Source organism: Nelumbo nucifera, chromosome 8, assembly GCF_055504915.1.
Source record: "Nelumbo nucifera cultivar China Antique chromosome 8, China Antique-T2T, whole genome shotgun sequence".
In the NCBI taxonomy this organism is placed as follows: domain Eukaryota; kingdom Viridiplantae; phylum Streptophyta; class Magnoliopsida; order Proteales; family Nelumbonaceae; genus Nelumbo; species Nelumbo nucifera.
Genome location: NC_142656.1, coordinates 46,588,070 through 46,607,970, shown reverse-complemented (window position 1 = coordinate 46,607,970; position 19,901 = coordinate 46,588,070). Strand labels below are relative to the sequence as shown.

General features: G+C 37.9%; 2 long non-coding RNA genes across 2 annotated transcripts; both read left to right on the top strand.

Annotated features, from left to right (window-relative positions):
* Positions 1 to 12,286: 12,286 nt before the first annotated feature.
* LOC148789972 (uncharacterized) lies at positions 12,287 to 12,971 on the top strand. Its single transcript, XR_016079372.1, has 2 exons — positions 12,287 to 12,411; positions 12,653 to 12,971. It is a non-coding gene; the product is annotated as an uncharacterized LOC148789972 (long non-coding RNA).
* Positions 12,972 to 19,005: 6,034 nt separating this feature from the next.
* On the top strand, positions 19,006 to 19,640 carry LOC148789971 (uncharacterized). Its single transcript, XR_016079344.1, has 2 exons — positions 19,006 to 19,123; positions 19,345 to 19,640. It is a non-coding gene; the product is annotated as an uncharacterized LOC148789971 (long non-coding RNA).
* Positions 19,641 to 19,901: the final 261 nt, after the last annotated feature.

Below are 19,901 nucleotides of genomic sequence, written 5' to 3'. Positions count from 1 at the left end.
AGATACATATTTTATCAATAAATAGTGCATAATTATGTTTTATATAATATATATTATTTTATATTTGATTTATGCTTTTTTAATTCAGTTTTTGTTTTTTATTTATAAAATATATTAAAAATTGTGATTTGAGGCCATAAAGTTTTTTTTTTGTGAAAATAGTGGGACATACACACCACCTTGGGACGTCAGAGTGCAAAGTTATGGCATTCGAAAGTTTGCATATAAATTAAGTGTGCAACCTGCAACCTGATGACTAGGTCAACCAAGTCATCGATTGAAATGTCTGGGTTAGGTGTTTTTTCTACCAAGTCAACGATTTTGACCGAAGGGCGGGTTTCAATAGAACTAGACCTAGAATCAAGGCCGAGTAACATTTCGAATGGTTCAACCATCTAAGTCATGATGGGTTAAAAATAGTGGTACTAGTTTGTGTCAATTTTTAGTTTGGTCAGTCGGTTCAAAAGATTTAAAGTTAAAAAAGTATAATTAAATTAAAAAAAGTACAATGATATTATGAAAAATAAATAAATTAAAAAACTTAAAAATTTTGAATATAAAATATTTTAAACTAATAAATATGGGAATTTCCTGACTTTCTTGTATTAAAAAAGTATATTGAAATATTAAAATATTAATATATATCATCTACGATCAGGTCGGTTTAGTTTGGACCAGTTTATAAATGTCCAACCGAAGTTAACCTAACCTAGTTGGGTTAGGAAATTGTTGAACCAATGCCGATCGGAAATACTAGAAAGTGACCAATTTGGGTTGAGTTGGGTTGGGTTGGTCAGTTTGGTCAGTTTCATCGATTTGATGAATAACCCTAGTTGAAATTAATTATTGTTATTATTGCACTAGAAAACATACTAAAAATTGTATATAAAATATAAATAATTATTAATTACTTAAAAAGTTAAAATATAAAACAATTGTCTACTTTTGTATATTTGTACATATTACCTTGTACATTATTTACTATACACATTCAAATATTAAAATGAAAACAAATGATGGGCAAAACCCTGAACCGGACCAGATTTTTAGTATTGCCCTGGACCTTGGAGATTGATGGCCAAAACTGGAATGTTACACCTGACCCCGAGTTGGTTGGAGTAGCCTGTCTCAGCTGCCAAGGTGCGACCCGAGGTACATGCAGTGTAGGTTTACTTGAAACCCTGAACCGGACTAGATTTCCAGTATTGCCTTGGACCTTGGAGATTGATGGGCAAAACTGGAAAGTTACACCTGACCCCTAGACTCGATTATGATACTGCACTAGGTGTCGGATTGTGCTATCTTTGATATGCCAATCAGTGAAATCCTTAGAGGGGGTAAAAACTTAGGTATGTTGGGGCAGTTTGAGAATTCATCTGAGTGGGTGATCATAGTGACAGGATCAGCCCCTTTGTCGGACAAAGGTAATGCTCGGGGATGCATTCTCTCTCATGGAAACCAAGACTGCCGGCAGCCGATTTCGATCGTTGAAATTTGTTTTGCAAAATATATTTATATAAAGATATACATATATATATTACGGTTTCAAAATGTTTGCAAAAGGTTTTAATTCTCGGGATCCATGTGAGTAGAGAGTGTAACACTGTTCCTTGCAGCCGAGGGAGAGGTCCTCACTTGTCGGGCAGTGTTTGATCATTATGGGTTGAGAGGTTAAGTGTAAGACCATTGAGGGTAATACCTGATGGGCTAATCTTGCATCTGCCCAAAGTCCCTAGGTTTTTATAAGGTGGCTTGGCCCAGGGACCACTTAGTGTAAGTGTTGGGCCCATTAAGAGCCCATGGTGATGGGCTCAGGGGTTCACTGTCCATAACAGTGTATTCGGCCAGGCCTTGTAACAAAGGCTGGGCTGAACCCATGTGGCTGATGTGTAGATCAATGTTTGGGTCCCACGCCATACAAAGAAGCCCAACTGGGCAGCAGTTTGGAGGGTTACTGAGCACATGGACTTATTGGGCCTAAAGCCCATTTCGAACTGGTCTAATATGATTAGTTAAACAAGGGCGGATATGGGATTTGGATCAGTGGATAGGATAAGGAGTTATCCCTATCCACTCAGAGAGTCTAGATCCAAATAGAGATTTGGATCTACAAACCTCCTAATGAGATTAGGAGAGCTGATCTAATCTACAAATAAGATAAGGATCCATCCTTATCTCTTAAAAAGAGTCCAGATTCAAATAAGGATTTGAATCAGGAAACTCCTAATGGGATTAGGAGCTGATCTCTTTAAGTCTATAAAATGAGGAGGGGGCAAACCATTCAACACATCTCAAAACCCTAGACATCAGATCTTAGATCACACAGAGAGAAGACAACAACAGTGTGACCGCGCAATCTTCTCCCTGCGTTCTCCTCCCGTTGCCGCCAATTGCCAGTTCGATCTCCATTCTTGTAGGAGCGATCAAGAAAATTTCTTGATATCAGTTTTTGGAGAAAGGCTGATATGAAGTCGTGCTCATAGCCTCCATTGAATTCTTGCTAAAGGTTTCGGTTCTTGGGAAGAACACTGCTGATTCTACTCCACCCTACACTGTCATTTTCAGTGGGAGCAGTCTTTGAAGATTTCTTTGGGTGTGAACACCTTCATTGGGTGTTACTGCTACTCTGTATCAGGTATATTCCTCTCCTACCTTTTGGTTTCAGATCTAGTCCAGTTCTTGGTTCAGGATTGATCATTGAAAATACAGATTTTCTAAAACAGGGAGTGTGATTCCCAAATAGGAGAGAGAGAAATTTTTGAAATTTCGCCCAACCTACTTGCAGGGTTCGGCCATACATATGATGGACAATCCGATACAGAGGCAGTTTGATCAAGATTGGGAGGAGAAAAACTCACTGGCTCGGTGCTATATCATTGCCTCCCTGGACAATCCGATACAGAGGCAGTTTGATCAGATCGAACTTGCCAATGATATATTGGATAGTTTAAAGACAATGTATGAAGAGCATAACCGTTCTACTCGGCAGAAGGTCTGGAAGCAGTTCATGACCGCACAGATGTCCAAGGGGCAGCAAGTTCATGACCATTGTTTTCGAATGATGGGTTATATCAATGAGCTTGAGGCTCTTAGATCCGGGCTGGATCATGTGACCTAGATAGATGCCATCCTGAATTCTTTGCCTCCTTCCTTCAATCTGTTCATCATGAATTACAACATGAATAAGTTGAATGTCAGCGTTTAGGAACTCAACAATATGTTGCAGAGGGTCGAGGAACTGATTAAGAAGGATGAGCCTATTGCTATGCTTGTTGAAGCTAGCAAGTCAGACAAGAAAAAGAGGAAGGCAAAGAAGAAGCCCTAGAAGAAAGCCACCAAGTCCAAGAAGCAGAAAAAGGACAGAGCATTAGATGCTTGTCACTTCTGCAAATAGACTGCCCACTAGAAGAGGAACTGTCCTCAGTACCTGGAATCCAAGAAAGGTAATTTCAAATCCTGTGTCATAGAAACCAATTTGTTGGTAACTTTTCCTTCCTGGTGTATTGACTCTGGGGCATTGACTCGTGCGTGTAACTCACTGTAGGGGTTCAGGATAAGTAGAAGACTGAGTGACGGAGAAGTAACTCTTTACTTGGGGACTTCTGCAAGTGTTGCAGCTACAGCTATTGGAATCGTAGAGTTAATTTTTAGAGAAGGAATAATTGTACTATAAGATTATCTTTATGTACAAAATTTGAGAAGAAATTTGATTTCTGTTTCAAAATTGTGTGCGGATGGATATTCTATTCTTTTTGGTAATATGATTACTATTAAAAGAAATAACAAATTCATCGCATACGGAGAACTTGAGAATGGTCTCTATGTTCTCCATCCTTCTCTAGAAACTAACATAGCCGAAACTACGTCGGTTGATATCCCCAAGAAAAGAATCTGTGATACAGTTAATCCCACGTGCCTGCGGCATTACTGACTTGGCCATATCAACATTGATCGTATCACAAGGTTGGTAAAGGATGGTCCTTTGGATTTTCTAACTATAGAAGATCTTCTCACTTGTGAGTCTTGCCTTCAGGGTAAGATGACAAAACGACCATTTAACAGTAAGTCTGAAAGATGTACGGACACGCTTGACCTTATACATACTGATGTATGTGGTCCCCTAAGTGTTAGGACTCATAACCAGCACGTGTATTTCATTACATTCACCGATGATTATTCTTGGTATGGTTACGTGTACCTAATGAGACACAAGTCCGAATCCTTTGAAAAGTTCAAGGAGTTCAGACAAGAGGTCGAGAAACAATTAGGGAGAGAAATTAAGACCCTTCGATCGGATCAAGGTGGCGAGTATCTCTCTGACGAATTCAGGGACTACTTGAAGGTCAACGGGATAGTATCACAGTTAGCTCCTCCTGTTACACCACAACTTAATGGTATTTCAGAGAGGAGGAATAGGACCTTATTGAATATGGTCCGGTCACTTCTCGTACACTAAGAGTTACCCACATCCTTTTGGGGTTACGCATTGGAGACTGGGATATACATGCTGAATCGGGTTCTAACCAAATCGGTTCCGAATACTCCATATGAACTTTGGACCGAAAAGAAACCAAGTGTCAGACTCATGAAGATTTGGGGTTGTCCAACACACGTTAAAAGAACGAGTGCAGAAAAATTGGAATCCAAGACCAGTCGTTGCCTATTCGTAGGCTACCCCAAGGGCTCTGTGGGTTACCTATTCTATGACCCGGATGAACAGAAGGTGTTCTGTAGCCGAAATGCCCATTTCTTGGAGGAAGACTATATCCTGAAGATCTACCCGGATGAACAGAAGGTGTCAGTGGGAGGTGTCCCACAAGTTCCAGGTAATGACCAACCTAGAAGATCTACCCGGTTATCCATGCCTCCAATCCGTTTTGGCTATGACCAGGATAGTTACCTGGTGGAAGCTATGACTTGTGAGGAGGATCCCGTGACTTATATGGAAGCTATGTTGGACATAGATTCCTTGTGAGGAGGATCCCGTGACTCAATGGAGACCAATGGAGTCTGGACTCTAGTAGATCCGCTCCCCTGGGTAAAAGCAATTGGTTGCAAATGGATCTATAAGAGGAAGAAGGGCCCCGATGGTAAGGTTGAGACCTATAGGGCTCGTCTGGTGGCGAAAGGGTATACTCAGAAAGAGGGCATCGGTTATGAGGAAACCTTTTCGCCGGTGGCCATGCTTAAATCCATTAGGATCCTGCTAACTGTAGCAACGTACCATGACTACGAGATTTGGCAAATGGATGTCAAAACTGATTTCCTGAATGGAGATCTTACTGAAAATATCTATATGCAGCAACCGCAAGGTTTCATAGATGCGGGTCAGGAACACATGGTATGTAAATTAAATAGATCCATATATGGACTTAAGCAAGTTTCTTGGAGTTGGAACATCCGGTTTGACTCTACTGTCAAAAAGTTTGACTTTGAGCAGAACCCGAATGAACCCTATGTTTATAGGAAATCCAGTGGGGATAAGGTTACATTCTTGGTTATGTATGTAGACGACATTCTACTCATTGGGAATGATGTAGAAATGTTGACTACGGTGAAAGTATGGCTTTCATAGCAATTCCCAATGAAAGATCTTGGAGAAGCCTCCTATATATTGGGTCTTCAACTCTATAGAAATAGATCGAAGCAAATAATAGGATTATCCCAATCCGCTTACGTTGACAAAATTGTCAAGAGATACAGCATGGAGAACTCCAAGAAGGGAAATGTTCTTTTCAGGCACGAAGTCACTCTCTCCAAGGGGATGTCTCTCAAGATTCCCGAGGAGATTGAGGGCATGAAGGACGTTCCCTATGCCTCAGCCGTATGGAGCATCATGTTTGCCATTTTGTGCACTCATCCTAACATTGCTCAGGCAGTGAGTGTGGTAAGCAGATTTCAGGCCAACCCAAGGCAAGAGCACTAGACTGCTGTGAAAAAAATACTTAAGTACCTTCGAAGGACAAAAGAGTTTTGTCTAGTCTTCGACGGTAGCTCACTACAGATCCAAGGGTATACTAATGTCGATTTCCAGTCCGATCCAGATGATAGAAAGTCTACATCTGGGTATGTTTTGACGATAGGATCGTGTGTTGTTTGCTAGAAAAGCAGCAAATAGGGGTCCACTGCAGATTCCACAACCGAAGCCGAATACATTGCCGCAAGTGAGGCTGCCAAAGAAGTCGTATGGATAAAGAAGTTCATTCATGAATTGGGAGTAGTTCCACCCAACACATCACCCATTCCGTTGTTGTGACAATAATGGAGCTATCGCTCAGGCTAAGGAGCCACAAGCCCACTTGCAGTCGAAGCACATCGAAAAGAAGTACCATGTACTATGCGAGATAGTTGGAAGAGGGAACGTCTTGATTCAGAAGGTAGCGTTAGCGGAGAATGTAGCAAACCCATTGACTAAGCCACTGACACAGAAAGTGTTTGAGAAACACGTGAAAAGTATGAGACTCCGGCTTATACCAGATTGGACCTAAGTGCAAGTGAGAGTTGTTAGACAGTTTATGCCCTTAGCTCCAATCAGAATGATGTAGCTTATGACATTTAATGTAAATGAATAAAGTACATATTTGATTCATGTTATTGTGGTGTGTTTCTATGTAATACCCTTAAACTGGACACATATGAGACTCATGTTAGTTTAGAATGTTCATAGCCGTTGGATATGTCTGGAAAGATTTATCCTGCCAAGGCTGACACTGATGTCCCGCCAAGTTGGTTGGGGTAGCCTGTCTCAGCTGCCAGGGTGAGACCCGAGGTACATGCAGTGTAGGTTTACTTGAAACCCTGAACCGGACCAGATTTCCAGTATTGCCCTGGACTTTGGAGATTGATGGCCAAAACTGGAATGTTACACCTGACCCCGAGTTGGTTGGGGTAGCCTGTCTCAGCTGCCAAGGTGAGACCCGAGGTACATGCAGTGTAGGTTTACTTAAAACCCTGAACCGAACTAGATTTCCAGTATTGCCCTGGACCTTGGAGATTGATGGGCAAAACTGGAAAGTTACACCTGACCCCTAGACTCGATTATGATATTGCACTAGGTGTCGGATTGGGCTGTCTTTGATATGCCAATCAGTGAGATCCTTAGAGGGGGTAAAAACCTGGGTATGTTGGGACAGTCTAAGAATTCATCTGAGTGGGTGATCATAGTGACAGGATCAGCCCCTTTGTCGGACAAAGGTAATGATCGGGGATGCACTCTCTCTAATGGAAACCAAGATTGCTGGAGCCGATTTCAATCGTTGAAATTTGTTTTGCAAAATATATTTATATAAAGATATACATATATATATTACAGTTTCAAAATGTTTACAAAAGGTTTTAATTCCCGGGATCCGTGTGAGTAGAGAGTGGAACACTGTTCCTTGCAGCCGAGGGAGAGGTCATCTCTTGTCGGACAATGTTTGATCATTATGGGTTGAGAGGTTAAGTGTAAGACCATTGAGGGTAATACCTGATGGGCTAATCTTGCATCTGCCCAAAGTCCCTAGGTTTTTATAAGGTGGCTTGGCCCAGGGACCACTTAGTGTAAGTGTTGGGCCCATTAAGAGCCCATGGTGATGGGCTTAGGGGTTCACTGTCCATAACAGTGTATTCGGCCAGGCCTTGTAACAAAGGCTGGGCTGAACCCATGTGGCTGATGTGTAGATCAATGTTTGGGTCCCACGCCATACAAAGAAGCCCAACTGGGCAGCAGTTTGAAGGGTTACTGAGCACATGGACTTATTGGGCCTAAAGCCCATTTCGAACTGGTCTAATATGATTAGTTAAACAAGGGCGGATATGGGATTTGGATCAGTGGATAGGATAAGGAGTTATCCCTATCCACTCAAAGAGTTTAGATCCAAATAGAGATTTGGATCTACAAACCTCCTAATGAGATTAGGAGAGCTGATCTAATCTACAAATAAGATAAGGATCCATCCTTATCTCTTAAAAAGAGTCCAGATTCAAATAAGGATTTGAATCAGGAAACTCCTAATGGGATTAGGAGCTGATCTCTTTAAGTCTATAAAATGAGGAGGGGGCAAACCATTCAACACATCTCAAAACCCTAGACATCAGATCTTAGATCACACAGAGAGAAGACAACAACAGTGTGACCGCGCAATCTTCTCCCTGCATTCTCCTCCAGTTGCCGCCAATTGCCAGTTCGATCTCTATTCTTGTAGGAGCGATCAAGAAAATTTCTATCAGTCTTTGGAGAAAGGCTGATATGAAGTCGTGCTCATAGCCTCCATCGAATTCTTGCAAAAGGTTTCGGTTCTTGGGAAGAACACTACTGATTCTGCTCCACCCTACACTGTGTCATTTTCAGTGGGAGCAGTCTTTGAAGATTTCTTTGGGTGTGAACACCTTCATTGGGTGTTACTGCTACTTTGTATCAGGTATATTCCTCTCCTACCTTTTGGTTTTAGATCTGGTCCAGTTCTTGGTTCAAGATTGATCATTGAAAATACAGATTTTCTAAAATAGGGAATGTGATTTCCAAATGGGAGAGAGAAATTTTTGAAATTTCGCCCAACCTACCTGCAGGGTTCGGCCATACATATGATGGATCTCTCTTCCCTTCAAGAACAATAAAAATTGAGAGAGAGAGAGAGAGGGAGAGAGAGAATGAGAAAGGAAGATGGGGAAAAACAGAGTCGGAGAAGAGATGAGGGAGAGAAGGTCATTGCCGCCTCTGGTTTGGGTTCAAGAGGTAGGAGAAAATGAACAATGTATCTCCTCAAATTCAAAACTTTCGGTTAAATTTATAGGTAGGGTTAGGGGTAATTTCATATATTTTGGGAAATATGGGGTATTTTTGTAATTTCATGAAACTTTGGTCAAACTAGGTCTAAGAAAAGTCAAACCGGGATTTTGAATGGATGGCTAAGATTTTGGGTCAAAATGCGAAGGGTTGAGATGGGCCCAAGTGTCATAGTGGTTTTGCGTGTATGGGCTAGTAAGATTAACCGAAATAGAATCTTTTTGGATGAGTAGGTAGATAGGAGCATTTTCGTTTCAAATTTGGCAAGGTAGGGGCTTTTAGACATTCAGAATTTATTGGTGGCATCAAATTGGCCCAAATGGGCCCGAATCAAGTAGATCTGGAAAGTGAGGGATTCAGATAATTTAGATTTTCAGATTGAAATCTTGGTGCGTTTGAGGGGAAAACAAAGATATTTTAGGCTTAAGGTCCTATTCATTTTCCAGTAAGTTACTTACCCAGGTAAATGCAGTTACCTGGGTACCCGGATAAGTGCGTTTACCTATATTCTTTTATTTCTCATGTAAATTAGGCAATGACTAATTTAACCATAAAAATCCATTATTAGAAGGGGCATTTTTGTCCCATTCAAGTGTTGACAACTTTTCCCCTAGGTGGGAAAGTTCTTTACCCACCTAGGAGATGGGTATCACTTACCTGGGCGGGAAAATAAACTTTCCTAGTCCCCACATATATCTGAAAAAAGAACATGGGATTCTTTGTCAATGGGAACCAAAATCCCATTGACCAAATTTCCCCCTCTCAAAATCCAATAAAAGAACGACTCCTAAATTTTACAGGTAGGTATTTTAGGGTATTGGGGATCCAGTGATAATGTCAAATTGTTCCAAAGGTGTTAAGATCTTGGGAATTTGGGTTAACGACATGATCTATAATGGAATCTTGGTTTGATGAAAGGGTAAATGGGATAATCTTGGGTTAATGATAAGTATTTTGGGAGGTTTTAAGTATGATGGTGGTATTTGATTACTTGAGGGTCAAAGTGTAGAAAGGGGTTGATTGGGGCCATCGGATTGGTATTAGGTAAAAGAGAAAATTGCTTATACAATTAGTTTTCAAGATACACTAACTTCATTTTATGTGTTTCTTCTTACAATGCCAATAACATTCAAACCTGATACTTTGGAAGAGAAGTTAAACCCTTTATTGCTCTCTCTCTATCCTTCTATCTATCTATCTATCTATCTATCTATAAGTTTAATAAAATAACTACTAAGAACAAGCACCAAAGTAAGAGTTTCATTAAGTTTATCTTCTTTTGGAGAATCAGATCAATCTTCAAGTTGGTACCTCACTGCCAATCCTTTCTTGATGATCCAACTCAGCTTGAAGCTTTTTCAAGGTTAATGTTGATGATGCCTGATCTTGGAGGAATTTGGGCCTAGGGGTGGAATCCAGGTTTGGTCCTCAGAAGACCATTATCACAGCTTTTTGTAGTTGTGCATTGGGAATATCTTTGGATAAATAAAAATATATAAATATCAAGATGTTCCCAATGCACAGATGTAAGAGACTGTGATGAGGATGATATGAGGACAATTTTGTGAGCACCAAATGCAATCTCCTAGGGGTGGGGATCAAAGATTCCAAAGGATTGCTAGTTGAGTAACAATAGGTTGCTGGTTACAGGTTTCTGTATTCATTTCTCAACTATTTTATAGATGTATATTGATCAGCTCTATCAAATGTCGTCATTGCTAGTGGGATTGTTAACTTCTATAGCCCCCCTCAAACATACAGGTACAACATTTAGACCGAAGAAAAGAGAAATTGGCAGAAGCCAGTCCCCTGGCGAAAAGTTCTTCAACACGTGTTAGGTGTACTCCACTACTTTTTTCTGTTGCCTTAGATGGTTTGAGAGTTGCCTCCAAATGGCTCCCTTCACTATGGAATTGGCATTGGCTCCCATGGAGCATGCCCCACAGCACATTCCAACCGTGCATTGGGAATATCTTCTCTCGTGCATCAAAATTGATCTTAACAAATGTGCTTTCGGGCATAACCACCTGAGAGTAATGGCATCACCCTTTTCAAGAGTTTGATCTTTATTTTGATTTAGAAAGGAGATGAATTTCAACAAATTTGCCTTGGCCATATCAATAATTATAGATAGAGGTAGATACATTGAAAATCTTATCATTCCTATTTTTTCCAAAAATACCACAATATCACACAAACAATTTCAATGGTGTATTTATTATTAGAGGTTGATCAAAAGAGTATTCCACACATTATTTAGAGGCCATTTAATACCAGCTCAAATTGTTGAACAGAAAATTTTATTATATTATCTTTTAATGGATAAAATAATTATATAATAAAATAATCAAAGGTTTGATACTATTGAACTTCAGATTCAGCCATTAAGGACCCAACAACCTCTTTAAAATCTTATTCACTAAATGACAAGCAATAAGAGAATCAGTTTTCAATTCTGCCATTTCAGCTGTTATCAAACGACCCCTTAGACCATTTGGAAAATTACTTTACAAAAGTGAAAGAGGAAGTTACGGAATATACTGATCCGGGTGGATCCAAAGAAAAGAAATCGATTAGGATTTATGCTTAGGCTATGTTTGGTTTGAAGGAAAAAAGTAGGGAAAGGTAGGGAAAAGGAAAACCTATACAAGATTTGTAAAGGTTTCCCTACCTGTCCCTTTCTTTCCCTACTTTTTCCTTCAAACCAAACATAGCCTTAAGGTAAGCTAAGAGTTTTTAGGGAAAAAAAATAGGTTTTAAAGATGAAAAGATCCTTTGAATCAAGCAGCCATGTAGTTGACGTTCTAACCACCCATGATCACATTACAAAAAGAATCTTTGTTTTATCCCTCAAAAGGTTGTCATCTTTCTGTAAAAATAGTTAGTAAAATCACCCACTAATGGTCTCATTTATGTGCAAGTCTAACAAAATCAAAACAAACTTATTAGGAGATTGCCCCACAAGATAAAAGAACATCTACTTTTAGTTTTATATAATAAATAAGAGAGTTTGGACCAGATCCCAACTCAAGGTCCCAACAGCCACTGTAGTCATGTATTCGTACCATCTTATCTTTGAAGGACAAAAGAATTGTTCCATATGCAAATTGGGATCATCTTTTCACATAATGCACCTCACACAGCACACCTCACACTGACTTCACAGGCACATCCCACTATGTATTGGGAACATCTCCCATATATGAATAATAATACATAAATACAGGTAATATTCCCGATACATGGTGAGATGTGCCTATGAGATTGGTGTGAGCAGCAGATCCGTCTCTTGAAGCACAACTACAATGGTTGTTGGAATTAATCCTATGTTGGGACCAAATCCAAACTCCAAATAAAAATCCGTGGACCATGGCAGATTGTTTTGTTAGCTAATAATGGAAAAAGTGTGTAACTTTTGATGCTACTACTAAAACCTCACAAAGTTTAGTTTATTATATTCTATTTATTATCATTATGTGCATATATTCTTTATGTCACTATAAAACTCAAGCTTAGAATGCAAAATCTTAATATTCATCTAAGCAGTTGAGCTTGAATCTAAAGAATTTGAAGAATTATTTCACATTTTGATATGGCCAAGTTTTCTACCATTTGCTTTCTCCTTCTCCTAGTTATTGTCTCAGGTCTGGTCTGTCTTAAGCCAATTTTGAAATTTAACTTTCTTTTTCCCCATTTCATTTGCTCTTATGGTGGTTTCAACTTGTTGAATTTTAGATTCTATATTTCACTACATTTATCATTTCTCAGAGGATCAAACCATCAAATAATTTAAAAATTCCCTTTGCTATCTCGGGGTTGTTTGATAAATCTGATTGGAATTATTGATATTTTATTTACTTGTGCAATTTGTTGTCATTGTTGCAGGTGAAGCCATTAGGCCCCAAGATGATGTAGGGTGCACACTATCATTCCCTGGTCCCTGTGATAACTGCGTTGATACATGTGCTGAGAAGAACCCTAGCACTGGATACATCGTTAACGCATATTGTATCAATAATCCTCCTGGGCCCAAATGCATGTGTGCATACACTAAATGTTGAAAGGCTGCTTCATAATTTGAAGATCTCATTGCCCCTTTCTTATCATATATATGTAACCTTTTGCTTTCCCTCCAAAATAAACACCCAAGGCATTAATAATAATAATATCCAATTTTCATATAAGAAAGTATTTTATTATATAATTCATTTGCAAGATGCACTAATCTTTACTCCTTACGCTTCTTCCTATATAAAACAAGAGTGTGTTTGTCCCAACTATTTTTTTTTTTTTTTTTTTTTCTGTGATGATGTAACTACTTGAGCCGTGACACTAAACTCCCCCCCTCAAGCTCAAGGGTTTAAATTGGACATTGAGCTTGGAACAAACAAAGCAAACTGAGATGAGAAAAGTACTTTCGTGAAAAAGATCAACAATATGCTCCGGAGGGGGGAGAGAGATTTTGGTAAATCTGTAACGAATAGAACCAAATTCAATGATGCTTGAAATATTAGCTGAAAAATAAATAATAATATAATACCATTTCAATTTAACAAATTCGATAATGCTTGAGTGGAAACAAATTAGTTATCTACGTGTGGCCAAACAAGACCCTAACTTAATATCAATTAATAACAAGGTTTAAAATTTTGATATAACATGCTTAATACAGGACATATCGTTGTATCTTCGAGAAGTAGATACGAAATATGGTATAAAATGGGATGGAACGTCCTTTCTATATTGTATTGTACGTGTATCATGCCGATACGCTACTATATCGGGCATATCGATATATACCGTATCAGATGATATGCTACTAATACATGGGCATATCAACCGATACGCCATGAAAACAAAATGGGACAGAAAATAAAAACTTCTATGGGGAAAGAAGACTTGTTACCACTTCAGAACTTTGAGAAGCTTGCCCAAAATCCGGGATCTGCAAAAAAGGCAAGAAAAATGCATCAAACTTGAAGGAGTTTGGGAAGATACTTGAAGCTTCGGAAAATATTGCAAAAATATGTCAGTTTTTAATTTTCTTTTTCATTTAATCCTTTTGATTTGTTGTTTCTTTCTTGTTTGAATGTTTGAAAGTGTACTAATCTTAATTGATCCATATTTTCCATGTCAAAAACCACACTTTTTTATTATGTTTTGATCTATGGATTTTTATGAGGAAAATTGGAAAAATAAAACAAAAAATTGAAAAGTGTTTGTTTTTTATTTTCATGTAGGACTTAATATGTTAGAAACCTATGGATTATCTACCATATCCATGTAAGATTTGAAAATTTCTATATAATATTTATTTTTTTGATTTTTTGTAATTTTTGGAAATAAAATATATATAAAAATTATGTATTTTTTATTGTGATTTGTTCATAATGATTGAATGTATTGTACATTTATGGCTGATCTATCATATACATAGATCATTTGGCATTTCTTCTTCAAATATTATTCTTTTGAATTTTTTGTAATTTTTGTATTAAAAATAATATATTAATTAATTATTTTTTATTATGATTTGTCCATATGAACTGAATATAGTGTTAATATTTGGTTGATCTATCATATTTATAGATCATTTGGCATTTATTCTTCAAATAATTTTTTAATTTTTTTATAACTTTTAGAATTAAAAAAATAAATATTAACTATTTATTTTTTATTGTGATTTGTCCATAAAGACTGAATATAGTGTTAATATATTTCTGATTTATCATATCTATAGATCAGTTGGCATTTATTCTTCAAATATTAGTTTTTTGATTTTATGAAATTTTTAGAATTAAAAAATAATTATTAATCAATTATTTTTTAATGTGATTTCTCCATAAGGACTGAATAAGTGTTAATATATGGTTGATCTATCATATCTATAAATCATTTGGCATTTATTCTTTAAATATGATTTTTTTGGTAATTTTCAGAATTAAGAATAAATAATAATTAATTACATTTTTATGATATACCCCTAATGACTAAATATGTTGTTAATCTATGGCTGATCTATCATATCCATAGATCATTTGATATGTATTCTTCATATATGATTTTTGTTATTATTTTATAAATTTTATAATTAAAAAGTAATATTAATTAATTACATTTTTTATGATCAATCATATTCATAGATCATTTTGTGAGTGACGTGGTAAGGCTAAGTGCAGTGGTCTCCTTAAAGGATGAAGGAAGGCTAGGAGAAAATGTTAGGCTAAGGGATTCTATTGTCAGAATTGTCTGTTCGTTATGATTCGTGTTTCCCTTTATAGGGAGAGATCCTAAGGTCCTAAAAGGAAGAAGCCAAAAGAGTTTGATAAAACTGGCCTAAGGGCACACCATTGCTTAAGAATTAGGCAATCAAATAATAATAAATTGGCCTAAACTAGATGAAAAGATGTTGCACGGGAAATCCTCTTCTCCACCTTTCCATTTGCTTTAATCTTCCTTCTTCGTCTCGCCTCTTTTCCAGGCCCGTCCTTTACAAAAATCTGTGTGCTTTTTGTCTTTGTTGTTTCGTAGTTTCTTACCTTACAACAAAGAGGGGCAGCTGTTAGCACCGATTTTTTCTTGGTCCGTCGCCTAAGCCTCCAATTCACGCAAACAACCGATAAAACTCATCCAACCTCTTCGACACACCCAAAAAACCCAAATTTCACCCCAAGAGCCCTTAAATCCACCGTTAAACCTACTCGGTACCTATCCGATGGCCTCGATCGACCCTCACTTACACCTCAACCATTAGATCAAGCACAACCATCAGACCCATGACCTCCCCAAACACCTACCTATGAAATTTGAACTTAACATTCTTCCGTTCACCCATCCATCAAATAAAGATTACATTTCAACCCTTCTCGCACTACCAACTCATATCCACTTGTTCCGAACACTTCTAAACCAATCAAACCTTGCCAGTCACCCTAGAATGCTAGTAAGCCCCCACATATGAAATTTTATCCCCGAACACCATTTACCCTCAATCATACCAAGATTCCATTTTAAGGTCTCAGATTAACCAGATTACAAATATGCCTGGTGTAGGCCTAGTTGACTCAATCCGATTTTATGAATAATCTCAGACTACCCAAAAACCCTACTCTAAGAAGTTTCACCCAAAATAGACCCTGTTTGCCCCTTGATCATACCTAGATTTCGTTATGAACCTCTAGATTAGTCGAATAAAACCTTTCCAGATTTGTTCAATCTGGGCCTATTTGGCCCGATCCAACCCCACCAAATAACTCAGAGACTCCAAAAATCCTACCTCATCAAATTTCAATAAAAAGTCCCCCCATTTGCCCTTCCATATAAAAAGATTATGTTCGGCTAATCTCGCCAGCCCACATACACAAGACCCCTCTTTGTGATCAGACCCATCTCAACCCTCCACCCTTTTGACCTGAAATCACCCACCATTGGACCAAAAACCCGGCCTAACCCCTTTAAACCTGGTTTGACCTAGCTTTTTCAAAATTATAAAAATTACCCCCGAATTCCCAAAAATTACGAAACTACCCCTGTGCCCTAGTTTTAACCACACCCTTTCTTCTTCATTCGAGAGGAGATTCATTCTCCTTGTTCAAGTGAAACCAGCGGCAGTAAATAAAAAACTATTCACTTTCTTCCTCTCATCGACTGTTCTTCTTCCCCATTCGAACGGAAACCAACGGCGGCGGCACCCTTCACCTTCTTCTCTCCCCTTCAGCCTCTCTCTTGCATTCTCTCACCGATGCCACTACAATGAGTTGCAGTGACGGCAGTTCATTTTTCTTCCTCTCACCACTGATCGACTATTCTCTCTACTTGACCTCACGACATAGCGGTCGATCGGCAGATACTTCACACCTACTTCACCCCCCACTATTCTTCTCGTAATCTCACGAGGGAGAAGTCTTCAGAGGGACATTATTCATCGGCGTCTTCCTCTCGGCAGCGGTGAACTTGAGCGGCGCGACTAAAACAACCACCATTGTTGCAACTTCTAGTAGTGGCGGTGATTTCTCAGCTTCCACCGACCATCCTCCCTCTTCCTCTCCCTTTTCCTCACTTTCCATACCATTCTGCCCTCACTTCTTGCCATTTTACGGTCGTTGGGCACCTTCCCCGACGAAAATAGAGGAGTGACAATGACCATTTCCCTATGCTTTAGGCCAAAGCCATACCGAAGTTGATTGCAGCAGTAAATTCCGAGCGTCTCCCAATGACTCCCCATCCGAGATGTCATCAGGTCCTCCATGATTATCATACCCCTGATAGTCCCTATGCTTGACAGTGAATAAACAACGACGAAGCCGAATCAGATCTCCCTTATTTTAAATCTTACTTATGTATAAAGTCTGACCAGAGTCATTCCCTTCAATTTGCAACATTCACTCTTTTAGGCTACATATCAATTTGGTAAGGTCATTGGCTGTATTTTTGCTTTCTTGTTCATTTACCCATATATGAAGCTGGGAAGAGAAGGATCGGACTGATTCAGCCCTTGTAATTCGCGGTACCAGCCCCTGATTCTTTTATTTCTTTCTATTGTTATTTTTCAATAGGATTTAGAGTGTTATTTTCTTTCGGATCTACTGTAGGAATCTGTTTTGTTTAGGAATTAATTTGTTTAGTGAAATCTACCTTTGCTTCTTTTGTTATCTTCCAAAAATGTGGAGTCTGGAATCAAACATTTGTTAAATCGTGCTTCTTGAGTTCATGACATAAGGTGGTTTTCTATGATATCTTCCCAAATAAATTGAATCTCAAGTCTAATCTCTTTAGTCCCATCTATTGAGTTATATAGGATAAGGTTAGTTATAGTGTTTAATCTTGCTTCTTATGTTTATTTTGTTTAATTAATGGCATACTTTATTTGCACTTGTTTGAGATCCCATGTGGGCCCCACCTTTGGACTCGAGAGAGGGGTGCCTAACCCCTTCCCTCTCCCATCCGAGACCTGCTCGGACTGGTTTAGCCGGTGCTTTGGGCTATAGGAATCACTATTGAGCCAAAACCGTTTAAAAAAAAAAAAATCATTCTTAGAGGTCCCATCATCTCCATTTTCCAATCTGATGGGTGGTGACTCTATTTTCAGCCCAAGTGGAAAAGTGAACCATTTTCTGATGCTTACAATAATGACAGATTTGGTCCGTCAATATAACCCTTTTTTTATTGTAATGTGTTGAATAAAAATTTTTATTATATTGTTTTTAATGGATAAAATAATTAAATAATAAACTAATCAAAGGTATGACACTTTATTGAATTTCAGATTCAGCCATTAAGGAGCCAACAACCTCTTTAAAATCTTCTTCACTAAATGACAAGCAATAAAATAATCAGTTTTCAATTTAGCCATTTCAACTGTTATCAAATGACCCCTTAGACCTTTGGCACATTACTTTACAAAAGTGAAATCGGAAGTTACAGAATATACTGATCGTGGTGGATCCACAGAAAAGAAATCGGTTAGGATTTATGTTTAAGGTAAGGTAAGAGTTTTTAGGAAAAAAATAGGTTTTAAAGATGAAAAGATCCTTAGAATCAAGTAGCCATGTAGTTGATGTTCTAACAACCCATGACCACATTGCAAAAAGAATCTTTGTTTTATCCCTCAAAAGGTTGTCATCTTTCTGTAAAAATAGTTAGTAAAATCATCCACTAATGGTCTCATTTATATGTAAGTCTAACAAAATCAAAACAAACTTATTAATAGATTGCCCCACAAGATAAAAGAACATTTATTTTTAGATTTATATAATAAATAAGAGAGTTTGGATCAGGTCCCAACAGCCACTGTAGTCATGTATTAGGAACATCTCACCTTGAAGGACAGAAGAGTTGTTCCGGATGCAAATTGGGATCTGCTCCTCACACTGCACACCTCACACTGACCTTACAGGCACATCCCACCATGTATTAGGAACATCTCGCATGAATAATAATATATAAATACAGGTGATATTCCCGATACATAGTAAGATGTGCCTATGAGGTTGGTGTGAGGAGCAGATCCGGACTCTCTCGAAGCAATACTAATGATTGTTGGAATCCTATGTTGGGACCAGATATAAGAATCCGTGGACCATGGGCAGATTGTTTTGTTAGCTAATAATGGAAAAAGTGTGTAACTTTTGATGCTACTACTAAAATCTCACAAAGTCTAGTTTATTGTATTCTATTTATTATCATTACGTGGATATATTCTTCATGTCAGTATAAAACTCAAGCTTAGAATGCAAAATCTTAATATTCATCAAAGCAGTTGAACTTGAACCTAAAGAATTTGAAGAATTATTTCACATTTTGATATGGCCAAGTTTTCTACCATTTGCTTTCTCCTCTTCCTAATTATTGTCTCAGGTCTGCTTTAAGCCAATTTTGAAATTTAACTTTCTTTTTCTCCATTTCATTTGCTCTTATGTTGGTTTCAACTTATTGAACTTTAGATTCTATATTTCACTACTTTTATCATTTCTCAGAGTATTAAACCATCAAATAACTTGTTTAATACATGATAAATCTGATTAGCATTATTTTGATATTTTATTTACTTGTGCAATTTGCTGTCATTATTGTTTCAGGTGAAGCCATTAGGCCCCAAGAAGAAGCTATCGGTTGCACACTAGCATTCCCTGGTCCCTGTGATAAAAATACTCAATGCATTGTTCCATGTTTTGACAACAAGCCTACCAATATATCATACATCATTAATGCATATTGTGTCAAAAATCCTCCTGGGACCAAATGCATGTGTGCATACTCTAAATGTTGAAAGGCTGCTTCATAATTTGAAGATCTCATTGCCCCTTTCTTATCATATATATGTAACCTTTTGCTTTCCCTCCAAAATAAATTCCCAAGGCATTAATAATAATAATATCCAATTTTCATATAAGAAAGTATTTTATTATATAATTCATTTGCAAGATGCACTAATCTTTACTCCTTACGCTTCTTCCTATATAAAACAAGAGTGTGTTTGTCCCAACTATTTTTTTTTTTTTTTTTTTTTCTGTGATGATGTAACTACTTGAGCCGTGACACTAAACTCCCCCCCTCAAGCTCAAGGGTTTAAATTGGACATTGAGCTTGGAACAAACAAAGCAAACTGAGATGAGAAAAGTACTTTCATGAAAAA